The sequence below is a fragment of the Epinephelus lanceolatus genome, chromosome 11 (genome assembly GCF_041903045.1).
Source record: "Epinephelus lanceolatus isolate andai-2023 chromosome 11, ASM4190304v1, whole genome shotgun sequence".
Lineage (NCBI taxonomy): Eukaryota > Metazoa > Chordata > Actinopteri > Perciformes > Serranidae > Epinephelus > Epinephelus lanceolatus.
The window spans coordinates 29,552,975-29,568,404 of NC_135744.1; the positions used below are offsets into that span (position 1 = coordinate 29,552,975).

The following is a 15,430-nucleotide window of genomic DNA, read 5'->3' on the forward strand; positions in this document are numbered from 1 at the left end:
CATATATAGAGTTGTATTCATCAATCCACACAATGTTCACTACACTTCCAAATAAGAAGTGGGTATGCCGGGGAGAGACAACCACGCCCACTTAGGAGACCTGAAGTGCATGCCATTTTGTACCATTGGTGCAGCTTGTAAAGTGGTATCTTTTTTTATAGAGTATCTTTGCTTTCGGCCACTGAAACTTGCATTAACATAGCCAGCTAATCAGGACCAGCCTACCCCAATACATGGGTAAGACAGAGTATATAAGGGAATACCAAGATGCTGTCTGTCGTCCTTTTCTCCTCAGTGAAGGCAACTTGCTCACTAGTTGGGATGGGTGTGGCTGGGTCATCGTTATGGCATGACAGGGCATTCATTCATCCGGCTCTACCCACTGTACCCACAGAGTCTAGTAGAAGGTGAAGCCTGTGTGAGATCGAACAAAAGCTATGGTATTGTACCTCTAGTTCTGTTAGCACAGGTTGAGCACACTACCTAGGGGCCCTGTTGCTCCCACGTTGCTACTGAGGAGGGTGCTGACGGACAGCGTCAAAGTACTACCTTGTGAACTGTGTGGTCTGCACTTATTTAAGTAGGCATGTCCTGATTGGCTGGCTACGTTTATGTGGGTGAATGCATTCTCAGGATTGGAGTAGTAGAGGGTGGGGCCTGTGCTAACAGTACTAGGGTTACAATATCATAACCTTCGTGCTTGTTTCTGAGCATGAAGACTGTAGTTAAAGGACCGTGCCAGTGGTTTTACAAATTTTAGCCAGAAACCTGTAAATGATCTACTTCAAATCACTAGTGAGCATTTTCTCAAAGCGTACCAAACATTTTTATACAAATTACCCTCCTTCTTGATCCCCACCGTTTTCCATTCATTTACAGTCAACATATGCAGACTTTCTGAAACAAATAAACCATCACAGTTAAGATGTGCTCTATTTGAGGACTATATTCTACCAGTTTAAATATCTGGCTACCTAAATTAGCAAATGAATGCAATGACATGCAGCTGATGCTCAATGGTGCTGAATGGTGTCAAATCACTGAGCTAAATGTTCACTATGTCCAGTTCCTTACCTCTGGAGTCTGTCACACCGTCTGTCTATTTATCGGTGAATACACTGAGCACATTTTATTTATAGTGACGTAACTGTATTTATGAATCACATAGAGACAAGCTGAGACACCTGGTTGGAAGTGATGATGTAAGCTTTTCACACTGTATCTAAAGTCTAAAGAATATAAAAAAAATGTTGAAAGATGTTGTTAACACAGTTTCTACGTATTTTCAGAATATCCTGACATGAAGTGAAAGTAATGTCTGCCTGGAAGTTAATCTGAGAATATTATGCTTTGGAAAATGGTCAACCAGTGTGGTGTGAATGTATTGATTAACCACACATCACCTTTACTTCACCTTTTCTGCTCCAGCCATCACGTTATAACACTGTCCACACAGTCTACATTTATATGCAGACCATGCACGCTTTACACAGGCTGAAGAAGCATGTGATGATTTGTCATACATGTTGGTCAGACATACGTGTTTAAATATATTAAATGATACTATTTTCGGCGAATAATCCTCTTGCTGTATTCGGTCTATTTCTCTTCTGTCAGAAAATAGTTGTCTGCATGCTGAGTCAAAAACCTGTCTATACCTGGAGGGATTTCTAAACCTGCATAGAAACAAGCTTTTATGATTCGCTGGCCAGGGATGAGAAGCTAACTGGACTGTTTCAGAGAGAGAGAGAGAGAGAGAGAGAGAGAGAGGGAGAGAGCAGCCATCTGCGTGTTCTGCTGCACTGGATGCAGTCTCCATGGCAACATGGTGCTCCCGCAGCAAAATCCTGAGAAGACGGTTTGATCCCCACCCCCTTGCGCATGCACATAGGCATACTTGCAAGGAGGATGGTGCTCATGCCTCCGCTGTCCATACACACAGATTTTACAAACCCCACTCGCGCAGTGTTCCTGTCCAGACACTTGACTGTTTCATCCCCTCTTTGTATTTGTACTTTATCTACTACTGGCTCTAAATGATACCTGGCATTGTTGGTTATCCTTGGGAATAAGTTGAACACTGTGTCTCTCAACACCCATTTACTTTCTTAATTGTGTCTTTTTAAACAACTCCATCAGCGGCTGAATCTCCCTTTCAGGCTGAGCTCCACATTTTTCTACACAGTCGTCAATTATGATTGTTCCCAGCAGGATTTGGTCATTTATCTCTCTTGTTCCTCCTACCTTGCACCTACACTGTGTGTGTGTGTGTGTGTGTGTGTGTGTGTGAGGAGTGATAGACTGATTTTGATGTATCACACTGACTCAGTCGTTCAGTCACACAAAGCATCACCAATTTTCTGTTTGATAATTTGGGCTTTTCTCGTTCTCCTTACACATGCAATCAAAAAAGGGAGGGGCGGGGGGGAGAGGCAGGAGAGGTAAAGGAGAGTGAGGACAGGAATTAAAAAAAATTCCGTCTCTTTGTTGCCATCTCTCCTTCACTCTGCTCATCTCTCACACCATTGGTCAATCCAGCCCCCTCCCATTTTCACTCCAGCCAGTCAGCTCGTACAATCTCTCTGCATCTCTTGCCTCCCTAAGAGCTTCTCTCTGTCTCTCTCCCTCAGTCTCTTTCCCTCCCGCTCGCACACACGTACGTGCGTTAAAGACAGATCCTGATCACACTCTCTCACACACACACACACACACACACACACATACACACCCTTTTCAAGTCTCCCTCACTTGACTCTCTGTGTGAGGTGCTTTCTGCTCCGATGATGTCGGGTTTTGTGGATGGATATTGCTCCCTGTGGAGGAGAGCACGCTGAAACTTCCTTGTACCTCTCCTTCATCTGTCAGGAACCTGCTGTAAGTAAATCTCTCTCTTTCCGACGCTGTCTCTTTCATGCCATCCCCACTGTGTGCCATTCCTTCATCCTCTACTATTCTCCATCTCACAACCTTCTCCCCTTGGCAGAGGGTGCAAGCCTTTTCCCTCCTCTCACGTCTCCCTCTCTCCACTTCATCCCTCTCTCCTGTGTCCTCCCCTCCCTCCCGCTGGTGGACGCATACACCCAATGTTGTCTGTATGCAAACTAATGCCGCAGGCCATTTGCTGGCCTGTGATGGGTTTGTACTGTGCAGTATAACCTGAAAATATCTCCTGCTTGTGTTTTTGAGACACCCTCTGTGAGGCTGACCTGGCTGTGACTACAGATGAGTGGGGAGATAGGCTGCAGTTATCTGTGCTGGATAGGTGGTTTGGTGCTATTCTGATGTGATTGCAGACTCGGGGGCACTCTAAGTAATGATTTGTGGCTTGATGCAGCATGTTTTAAAAAAGAGCTTTGAGTGTTTGCATTGAGCATGTAATAGGAGCTTGTTTTTTGTGAGGAAATCAGCATTGCTTTCAGAATGCACATTTTTAAGTGCACTTTGATATAATTCACTGTATCCCACAAGGTGCATGTTTTCCTACAGTATGTCAGTCCTACAGGAAAAACCCTGGAAACTCCTTGGATAGTATCAATAATTCATTGACAGAGGTCTTAAAGCAGTTTTTGCTCAGTAAAGTTTGCCTTTACTCGGTCAGAAAAATGGGTTTCAGGAGGTTTAAACTTCATTCTCCACATGTTCGTCTCATGCTATAATCTAAAGACAGTTGATGATGCTACGACTTGAATAGCACTCCAACAAGACACACCACAGGGACTTAGCATGCACTCTTGCACATGTATGTGCAAAGAGGTTGGGATATTGAACAAGGGCATTTTTAAAAAGACCGAAATAGTGATCCAGGGGCACCTCTGGTCACTGCGGGGGGAAGCAAAGACAGGAATGTCCAGCTGGCATGGGAGGAATGTCACCGGAGCAGCATGGGAGGGGTGAGAGTCAGGCGAGGAGAGATGTAAACTTAACCACACACTGAATGATTAACTGAATGGCCGCCAACGCTGGATTTTCTGCTCCATTGTTGCCATAACTGTCACATATTTCTCTCTGGCTCGTTTCCATTGAGGTGTCGATGCTGTCATTGTCAGAGGGATGTTGCTATGCTTGGATTATCAGATCACTTGAAGCATATGCTGAATCAGGTATCCACCAACAGCCAGTTTTGTGTTGTATTACAGTAATGTGTGCAATTAAAAAATGTACTCTACCGTCATCTTGTATCTGACACCTGATACACACACATCTCTCTGTAAATGAATGAGACATAAAAGCAGACTTAGCATTGTGACAAATTGTGACCCCTGCAGTAATAACTCTGTTAGTCGTGACAGCTGTAACCCGTGTGTGTCTGTGTGTGTGAAGGTGTGCTACCCTCTTTGTCCTCCTCTCAGACTTGATCGGCTCTGAGGTGATCGTGTTGCCATGGGTAACAGCAACAGAATTCCTCCTCCACTCTGCATGGTCAGGCAAATGTTATTTGTGCAAATCTACATTTATGTAATTTTTTTTTTTTTCACACTGCTTTGATATGATTCCATCAGAGAGAGAGAGGAGGGGAAGGTCTTCATGACAAAGTTATGCTTTGGCACAGCGTCAAACAAGTTCAGCTCGGACTCATTAATTCAAACTGTGTGAAGTCTGAAGAAGAGAAAGACTTAGTAAAGCTAGAGGAGTTCCTCTGAGGGATGTTACGGCTTCAGATGGGAATTCTGTAAGAGTCTGGTCAGGTTAATTAATATTAGCCTCTGCTGTAAAAGCTGTGATGGCTTAGTGATGGCTAATGCGGTTTGAATGCCTTTTTATTTTATTTCAGTTTGTGTTGATTGACTCCGACTTTCCCACACCATGCTATAACTCAGTTTGTTAGTGTATCTCATGTAAAACTCAGACAGCAGAGTTAAAGTGTCCAAAAAGATCATTGTGTTTGGGTTGAAAGCTTAATTGTTCTATGATATGGTATCAGATTTGTCAGTTTCTATGTGCATTGTATTTACAATCATAGGTTTTAGTATACACATTTATGTACCTCGTGGGGGGGGGGGGCATGTGGTGAAAGCTTAGTGACTGAGCTGAGAGATGCAGTCATGACATGTTGGATATATTTAGATAGCTCCCTCAGGGAGGCTCAGTAATAGCACTGGCCATATTGTGTCATTTCTTGAGCATTTCATAAAACATCAGGAACACAAACAACTCTTGTTTTACAGTGTGGTCCGTTTCCAAATTCAGTTAAATATTTTATGAGAGCAAAACTGCTTTGGAGACCGATTACGCAGTCACAAAACTATAAATCTCAATACACCAGAAAGGTTATAGCGTGTTTTTCTTTCTTGTTTCAACCATTGTTGCCACTCTGCTTCTCTGTGTAATGTTTCTTCTTCATATTAGTGTTTTAGAGAAATTCTAATTTGCATGAAATTGGCATTTTTTGGTCATTTGGACACTGCACACTCTTTGATCAGAGACGCAACTGCCTATTTTCTGCCCAGGCTTGCAATTCTGACCTTTACACTAATGACATCGTAAATGTGTCTATTGATGCTTCAGTTCATTATAAGCTATGATCTAAAGGTCCAAAGAAGAAGGTATTCAGCATACCAATTGGCTTGATCTAGCACTGGCGTTTCCCTATCTGTGGCAGCAGAGAGGTGAGGCTACTGTTCTGCATATACAACTGAAGGATAGATTAGTTACACTCGCTGATCTGTTAAAACTGTGCACTATTGATGTTCCTGTGTTCACTGTCTTGATAGTAATCCTGGAAGCAGTCATGTGTTGGTTCATTACTTCTTGAAGGACACACACCCTCCCTCGTATGCACTGTGTGCATGTCAAGCGGGCCTGTTTCGATGTCAGTATTGGCACTGAGTGCTTCTGTTTGTGTGAAGAAATGACAGCCATAAAACTGGGTTCTCCTTACTGTATACCGCTCTATCCCAAGAATAGAAATGAGAGTCTGTGGTAGTAAAACGAATAGCCTAGTGATAAGGCAGATAAATCCTGTCACCATGCTGTAAGTGCAAATTAGGCAAAAGAGAAAAGCAACAGATTTGATTATTTGAAGCTTTCGAACTGAATTCTGTTCGGCAGAAATCTTGATGTGTTGTCTGTATGCATTGATATGCTTCTGTGGTAATGATGTGCAGCCAGAGTTGTGTGCACCTGCGTGTGTCTGTGTGTGTTCACGTGTGCTTGCATGCTGCTCGTGTGAGCCGTGTGTTAATATGTTGATACAGGCGGTTCCTGTGACACATTCCTGCCCAGCTAGGCTCAGATCGGGAGAGCTGATAATTTTAGCAGCGCTTATGTCAGTCAGTCAGTCCCGCTGTGTGTAGACAGCGAAGGGAAGGTACCACTCCTCGACATTTTGTCATCCACTACATCATCCTTGCCAGAGGGACTGTGCATGATAAATGTGTGTGTTGTAACGTGTTAGTCAGCGGACAGGCCTTACTGTTTGTCCACTCTGCCATCATAGCAGCAATCTGGTGTTTCAAGCAGACTGAATACAAGACAAGCAGGGTTGAATTTAGCAGCACAAATGTGTGGTCAGTACGTGATTTTTTTTTTTTTTTAGATAAAGGGAGCACTTGTGGCCTACAATCCAATGCAGTCCTGCAAAAAACACTACCTTTGTAAAGCCGTTGTGAGGTGTTGACTCAACTCAACGGTCATTTTAAGGCCTTATCTTACTGGACTGCGTTTTATAGGAGGGAGGTTCTGGTCTTTTTGTCCTCCAGGAGTGCAGTTAAGGCCACACTCCTAGTCCTCCTGGTTTATGTGCAGAGGTTGACAGACGTGCAAATCATAAATCCGCTGACCTATCAGCATGACGAACAAATGATGGAATTTCTAATCCCCTTAAGTAAATGAATTTCCACCCTGTTAGGAATCAAAGCCGTAATGCACATTTGTGTTTCAATGACAGGGTGTTTTTATGATGTGTAGCAGCGTAAAAACACCCTAAAAAAATAAATGAAAGTAATTCATGTCATGTTACATAATTATTTTTTATCTCTGGCATCCTTCGGCATGTTTGATTTTAGGGCATGTTTCTCTAGGATGTGAAGGGCATGTGAGCTAAAATGCCCATGGTTGAACGTTTTATTCTTCTGTTGTGATTGGTGTTCTGGATATTTGGCTCTTATATAACCCACATTTTTTACCTTTTTTCTCTCTAAAAACACCCAGATGTCGACAAACAAAAACTTCCCGCGTACCTGGATAAAAATACACTTACACACAAAGACATGTACGGTCTGTTAAACTTCGAGCCACCTGACACATCGTCACGGCCTGGGCTCCGTTTCGCCATGTGACGTGGAACTAGCTGTTTATGTTAATATATGTTTAGCTGAGGGCATCTATTCCCGCAGTTATTTAAAGAAACAAATTATTTCAGGATCAGCTCTTCTACCCTGTGGCACATGCTCCTCTTTCACTGAAATAATTCTCTCCGCTGGGAGACGGGGAGGGTTTGCTAAGATAAGAAAGAGGGTGAAGAATCTGTGCATCATGTAATATTCCCTTTGAATGTATTTGACTTCAAAATATTCGAGTATCTGAAATGTAAAATAAAAGCTGTTTTTTAAAATTATGCTTATACTGCTGTTTTACAGGCTTTACTAAAGGCTAATTCTGTTGATGCTCAGTGTTAAACACATGCAAGAATAATGAATGTCAAGTGAGTTTGTTTGATATTCATAACTAAGTACAGATAAGAGTGGAAAGAAAAAGACATGGCCCTTTTCCCCCAAATTTGGTCCCATACCAAGAGGTTGTGTCACAGTGAGAGTTTGCACACGAGATGTGAAGGAGGCTGTGTTTTCCTATCTGAGCCGCTCATGTATCAGTTTCTCAAGGCTCGGCAGAGTTGAGCTGCTGTTCTGATGTCTGCCTTGATGTTATTTGTGTCAAGAATCTCTTGATCAAGTTCTGTTTGCAACCGAGTGAAAATGAGGGGAGATAAAATGGTTTCAAAATGGACTGCAGTGGTCACAGATTGTGATTTGAAATATAATACTTGACTCAGTTATTTCTGTTTTGTGAGGGACTATTACTTCTTGCTTTGAATGTCTTTACACTACCAAAAGGCTGTAGCTACTAAATGTACTTGAGCATAAGTACAAATCTGAGACACTTGCACTTTACTTTAGTCTTTTCTTTTCACGAGACTTTCTACCTTTACTCCACTATCCAGGTAAGACCGCCCTGATCCTGACATGAGCTCAACACACTGTTTCCTTCTCTGTGTCAGTCTGGCCCCGCTGCTGCCCCAAACACTTTAGTGGGCGGGAGTACTCACCTTGACAGACAAACTCCCTCAGCCAATCAACGTAACAAAACACCAGGGAACATCCTCTTCACCAATGGAGCCAGTTGATAAATCAAGCTTTTGTCAAATCCAGTCAGAAGAATGGTGAAAATGTCCTTTCCTCCATACGCATACTCTACTAAGGAGTGGGAGCCTCATTACTGTTCTGCAAACAGCAGCCTGCATGTTACGTTTTTAACTACAACACAGTCCCCGATTGGCTGCTTACGTTGTCAGCTACAGTGCAGATCCCTGGTTGGCCCTAATTTCATTTTAATTTCTGGAAAGTGTTGCGGGCGGCATCGAGTCCAGACTGATACAGAGAGCGAAACAGAATGTTGAACTCACGTCATCATGACAGTCTTACCAGGCTGTTACTCCGCAACATCTCAGAGCAAATTATTGTAGTTTTCACTTCACTACATTTATGTGGCAGCTGTAGTAACTTTACAAATTAAGATTTTTGCACGCAAAACATGAAATTTTAAATTTTGTTAAATTAAACTATTATGAGGTTATACTATAGAAAGTGCTATTGGATTAATCAGTTAGTCAATTGACAGATTTTTTTATTTATTTATTTTTGATTATTTAAGCTGTTGACAATGACAAAAAGTGTATGCTTGTGGCTTCACAAATGTGAAAATTTGCTGCTTTTCCTTGAAATGAGTTAAAATCTATTTTAAATAATTTTGAGTTTTTATTTCTTTAATATTTTTCTGTGTTGAGTGCTTTTACTTTTAATCCTTCAGTACATTTTCCTGATAATACTTACATACTTAAAGGTATGCTTTGCAGGATTGTTGGTTACTGTTTCTAAAAGCCAACCCCAGATTCATTCTCGTTGGCTGTTTCACCTTGCTACATTTGCGTTTTTCAGCACTGTGTCTCGTCGATGCCTGCTGCTGAGAGTATGGCACCGGGTCATTACCTTTTTATTAAGCCCTTCCCTCACCTGAGTGTAGTGCGGGTATGTCAACAGTACAGAGAATAAGTAGAAAATAAGAAAATGCAGAGTCTCTGCAAAAAAATACACGCCACATACTTCGTGCGGGTCCTAAGTGATGATTGAGAACGAATCCTTTTGCATGAGGCTATACATTGTTTATTGCAGCTTCCAAATAAGTTCAAAAATAGCCGCCCACAGATGCTATAATGGGAGTTATGCTAAGCTCCCTGTCTTGGTTGGTTTAGGAGTTGCTTGATTTGCAGGATGTGTGGAGATTTGCAAGATGACGCTATACACTGATTGTCTTGACTGTCGCGTTAAAAATTGAAAGGAAACCTCCTCCCCCCCAAAAAAACATTCCCCAAATAAACAGGCCTTTACAAAAACAAAGTTCAAATTGATGGGGTATTAAATGACTTCATCAAACAATAAAACTAAGATTACCAAATACACAGCAGTTAAAGACTGTAACCCCGTGGCATCTTCAGTGCTCCACACTCACTTACACCTGCCTTTAATTACAGGTTCCTGAGATGCCAGATCAGGTGAGGCATTAAAGTGAGTCAAAAAATAATAGGAAACTAGGAAATGGCTAGAAATGGCTCTAACACTGCCTTTTAGGAAAATCCTGCATCCTGTATAATTTTAAGTTAACATTTCAATGAATTTAACTAAAGCAAATAATCTCAATACTTCCTTCACTGTTCCAGCTTTTATGTACAAAAAATGCTGACTTTTAGGTTTAAACTCACCAGCAATAACTGGTAAAGAGATGTGAACAAGAAAAAAATTCTGGACTTTTTCGCTGTGATCTTGATAGTTTTTACTAATTAAAGAACATGAGTGATTTTCCCCCCGCTGGTCTGTTTTGCATGGATGTAAAGCAAGGGATATTTGTGTGAAGTGGAGCACTCGGCACGCAATTTACGCTCACACACCTGCTTTCCCTGAGGCCAGCTGTGGTGTAAAGACAGCTGGGTAGCTGCCACGGCATTGAAAGGAAGCGTCAGTATTTTCTTTTCAACCCATCAATCAATCAGTAGTTTGCATGCACGACAGACCTGTGCGTTTACTATGAGCTGCCAATAACAAGTTTCTGTCTTACAACAGTATGTGCGTAGTCTCAAGTGTCTACATGGCCCTGTGCTGTTTTTGTATGATGCATATATGATGTATTTATGTGTTTATATACAGTAGAACAGCAGAGACACTGGACACATGCTGGTAATCCCTTATGCTCTTGTTTTTTATTAGCTTGTCATATAATATGCTGGCAATGTATGGGATGTTAATGCTATAATAAGCACACATAAAGGAGTGACAGCGTGCACAAATAAATCTCAGATCTCATGTAAATGTTTGCGCATCCCTCTTGAGTGTTTCTGAGTCATTACTATGCTGGTCATTTGAGGATCCCTGCGCCTTTTCACAGTGTGTGTGCAGCGAGAAGCACGTGCCTGCCAGTGGTGTGAAGGGGATGAGAACTGATAGCTCTATATATAGAAGTATATGTATGTGGAGGCTTAAGGCTGGACTGTGCAGGAGAATGGAGGCTTGCCGAGCATACTAGCGAGGGTTACAGAGGCTGCTCCATGCACGCCATCTATTATCTTTGGGTGTGTATTCTTGTGCTCCTATCTTAGTGAGGACCGAAATAAGGTTCGAACCCTCGGAGTGAGGTGTGTGTGTCTTTAAATGTGATTGGTGTAATTTGAGCAGTTATGGAGGAAAGAGGGGAGGTGGGCTATAGTATGACTCAGATTGAAACAGCTGATTGTGTGTGAGGGACGGTGTCAGGCCCGAGCTGTCAGACTCCAGCACCATCGTGGTTGCCCTAAGATATCAGCGTCGTGCTCTGTTACACAAGAATCTTCTCGTTATTCAGTGTGTGTGTGCGCGCATGTGTGTTTGAATCCACTGTAAATACAGTATCTGTATGTCCCCTCTTCCTCCTCATCATCCATTTTCCTTCTCATCTTGTTCTTGAGTCCTTTTCCCCTTCTCCTCCTCCACATCTTCCCGAGTTTACTTTTTCCGAACATTTCAATCCTGAGGTTTCAGAGCACGGCAGACAGACAGAGGCAGGAGGAAACCACATCGTGTAGAGAGAGCGCAGAACACAAGCTCAAGCAAAGAAAAAATAACAAGGCATCAGGTGTGCAGCACTGTAGAGTGTAGGCACATCATTGGTTGAAAGCAAACACAGTGGCACCCTTAACCCTTGTTACTCAATCTCGCTCTTACAGAACCTCTTGTCATGTTATTTGTCATGTGGCTTCCACAAGGTAGGGAATACAAAATCTAACACCAGAGGGATAGATGGGTGATTCTGTAGCAATATAATTTGTTGTTCACTGCCTGAAGTGGGTGTGGGTTGTCTTGTTGGAAAACATCACTATCATTACCATCACTGTTACACCTCTTACTCACCCTGGGGCAGAACGGCTGCTTTTGGTTGTTGATGTTGCACGAGGCACAGAGATTACTGCTGCAGTGGGTTTCTTTTCACCTTTTAGCTCACACTGAAGCTCTTCTCAAAGCCTGATATGGACTTTCTGCTTAGATGACCATATTTAGAAGAGGATTTAAGGGGATATATCGGCAGCAAAGGAATATAATACGATAAGTATGTTTTCTTTAGTGTGTAATCACCTGACGACTAGAATCATGTTTTTGTTACAATGAGCTGTTTGTATCTGCATTACATAGGGAGTGGGTCCTTGTCTACGGAGATCGCCATGTCGCACTGCCATGTTTCAACAGTAGCCCAGAACGGACAAACCAAACACTGGTGCTATTTATTTATTGTATGGGACTGTTGAGTTTATAGCTGTTGCTAATCTTAACATCATACAACCACAATACACTGGAAGGCACAAAAAATACATAAACCACAATCCACATACTACAATACACTAATACACTAATACCCCTTAAAGTTTGAGCGCATTTAGCTACGAGTGTGTACAGCTCTGGTTTGTTTCAAGCCAGCACTTGACCTTTGTTGTTATTTTTATACAGTCTATGGTTGTAAAGGATTTAAAATCTGTAATCAGTTTGTTTTCTGTTGGTAAATAGGGTGTGTTGAAAAAGTGTGTTGAAAAATCACAGATTTTTTTTTTAATTTTTTTTTTTTACGTGAAACTGCTTTATTCTGTGTTTTTACCAGTTTAAATCACCAAGTCTGTTTGTGTTGGAGAGGATGACACCTCTATGGATAATTCTGTTCCCATTAAAAACAGTCTGAGTGCCTACATCTAAAGTTATTAGAGATAAAAAGGGGAGCACACATTAGTAGGTGCTGGGCTAGCAGCCTGTCTGCTACGTGTCAAACACCTGAAGAGAAACACTAGCCCTTTTTAAACAGGAGTTGTGCAAATTTGCAGGAAAGCCCAATCAGTCTTTTTTCAGCATTGGCAGTATAAAAACAAAATCGGGGAGTGCAGCAAAATGCCGCCTGCCTGCTTTTGTTTATACAGAATGCGCCTTTTCTGGGGCAATGGGGGGCGTGAGCAAGTAACAAAACGTGTAGCTCAGCGTGTGACGCGCACAGTGACGTAATCCTAGGGAAGGTGCGGCTAGTCAGTCCTTCGGCGATTCTCTCATAAGTCAGCCAGTCCTTCACCGTTCCCGTCATCTGATGGTTAATGGCCAAGGAGGACAAGGAGGATGCGCAATTCCTTGTCTCCCCAGTTGCTCATCTTTACAGTGTCTGTCAGGTTTGCGTTTCCCTCTTGCTACTAGCTGCTCATTCCTGCTATCAGCTGTTTCCTGTTTGTCCACCGCCAGTGGGTCGCACGTGCAGCATCATCAACAGCTTCTCCCACAAGTCATCAACAACCCTTCCCGTGGCAGAGGGGTGCCTCGTTCTTTTTAAACCAAAAAGGTTCAGCCAATATGTCTACCCTATGAGGCAGAAAATTGGGCAGCTCGGATAAATTCGCCAGTCTGACTCTGTGTGTCTAAACGCTCGCAGCTTGCCGGCAAAATGGCCCAACATTCGCTGAAAATCTGGCAGTGTAAAAGGGGCTACTGATTTGTAAAGTGAAACTGCCTTATTCTGTGTCTTTACCGGTTTAAATCACCGGGTCTGCTTGTCGTGGAGAGGAAGAGACCTCTGTGGATAATTCAGCTCCCATTAAAAACCTCCTGAATAATGAACGCTGAAGGAATCATGACCTGGAGAAGTTTCAGATTGTTATAATCTGCAGTCCTAGCAGCTAAACACCACTAAATACCCCTAAATCTGCTGCCCCTTTAAAATTTAGACCCTTTCTATTATTTTTATTCAGAAAAAATTGCAGAACGTAATATCTAGAAAACATGCAATGCAACACTTACATTACCCTTTGTGCATACAGTACTCCAATTAGATGATGCGCACTAGCTTCAGGAGACTCATTGTGGGTGCCACTGGTGGTTCGTCTTCCGCTCGTTTAATAACTGCAGGAGTCGTATACTCTGATGAAACTGTCGTTTCAGCAGAAAGCGCAGCGGTAAACCAATAATGCTGTGGAGTGCTCTCTGCAGGGATGACAACAGGCTTTTTCAAAGTGGCTGCCCACACTGGTGTGCTGCATTTGGTGTATTGGTCGTGTCAGGTACCCTCTCTCTAATTACTTACCGTGGAGCATGAAAACAAGACATCCTATTAAATCGTTCCATCCAGCGGCAATATGTTTGTGGGAGTTGTTTTAGTTTGGAGGGAACGAGCATCAGAACGAGCTTTGCAGCAAAATAAAAGCATGTGAAACAATGCCACAATAGGGTGTATGGGTGAGTGAACAATATTTGCAGCACACTGCTACTGATATGTCATTCTCTGAGTGGTATTTTCATCCTCTTATCCTCCACTTCCTGTTACACCCACCACAGCAGTCTAGTCTGTGAGTTTAGGATGATGGGATTTTGGAAAGGTGTGCGTGGGCGTGGAGAGCCGGAAGCCAGGGAGGAGAGCCGAGTGGACTCAATCCGCGCAGATTAACCGTAGACTGATGTTTTTGTCAGAGAATCGTCACCCCTCGCCGCAGATTAAACTCTGACCACTTCACAAGGACGGGGCGTTTAAGGGATTGGGTACAAAATCATGCTGTTGCAAGATATATTACTTGAAATTCAAAATGATAATCCCCTTTTCAGTATTAAGGGTCTTTTCTTAATCCCTGCATATGTGTAATTTGATACTATAATGCTGGGCGGAGAGGCATATGTTCCAAATTCTTGTTTTGAGTGTTTTCTTTAAAGGTGACATCATGAATTATGTAACTGTGTGTTGTGTTTGGCTGCCCTGCGTGTGTGTGTGTGTGTGTACTTGGCCGGCTGACTAATGACGTGTTTCTTCATAACTGTAACTGGAGGCCAGATGATCTGAATGTTTAGATGATCGTCACCCGTCAGCTGCTGTTTCTGTTGGCTATTAAGCTGCATTCAAGAACCTAACTGGCTTCTGTGCCAGATCATCGTCCGCATCTCACAAATGAAGCAATCACGCAGCAGATGAAGACATTATATGCAATATGTTCCAGCATTCAAGACTGTCGTCTCTCCAGCCTTAAAAGTTGTACTTTTCTTCTTGCCTGTTTCAGTGCTTTGCCTCTCACTCCCTCCGGCCAGCACAAATTGTTGGCCTATGATGCAATCCCTCGTCCCTGCTAGTCTAACTTTCCCAGCCAATCAGAGAGCGGCAGTAGGAGGGTATCCAGTCAACTCATGCTTGTAAACAGCACTGACAGTAGGAGGGACTTTCAATTTACAGTCCAACCCTCTGTTGTCATCCCTGGTCTGCCTTTTTCAGTGTGTGTGTGTGTGTGTGTGTGTGTGTTGTGGTGGGAAAGGGAAAAGCAGGAGGAGGAAAAGGGAAAAGGAAGAGTGGGCAGCAGGGTCAAGGGGAAAGACGAGGAGGGAAGTGGGCGTGAGTGTGTGAGTCAGGGCGTGTGCTGATTCCTCAGTGTTAACACAGACCTGCCATGGAGCCTTCTAGACTGATCTGCTCTACACTACTGACAGTAGGTAGACTTTCTGTCAACTCTGTGTGTGTGTGTGTTTGGCCTCATGGACATACATGTGTGCATGTATGACTTAACGGTATCAGCTCAGCTGCTGCCGCCAGAGAGGAGTGTGTGAGACTGTGTGTTTGTCCAAGCTGTCAGCACACATTCAGTGGTGCTGCACAGGTGGGTGACAGTGAGCAGAAGGGGGTGATACTTACA

At 42.9% G+C, this 15,430-nt stretch overlaps 1 protein-coding gene across 5 annotated transcripts in view; it reads left to right on the forward strand.

The window, feature by feature from the left end:
• The window catches only part of trim3b (tripartite motif containing 3b), a 38,704-nt gene that overhangs the window by 4,088 nt on the left and 19,186 nt on the right, over positions 1-15,430 (forward strand). For 2 of the 5 annotated variants that reach the window (XM_033645399.2, XM_033645432.2), the window contains exon 1: positions 12,337-15,226. The exons of 1 other annotated variant lie outside the window; for it this stretch is intronic. The gene's annotated coding sequence lies outside the window, so the exon portion shown is untranslated. Of the gene's footprint in view, positions 1-2,617; positions 2,875-11,703; positions 11,848-12,336; positions 15,227-15,430 lie in introns of those variants that run through there. 2 more of the 5 variants (XM_033645405.2, XM_033645423.2) reach the window with 2 other exon arrangements.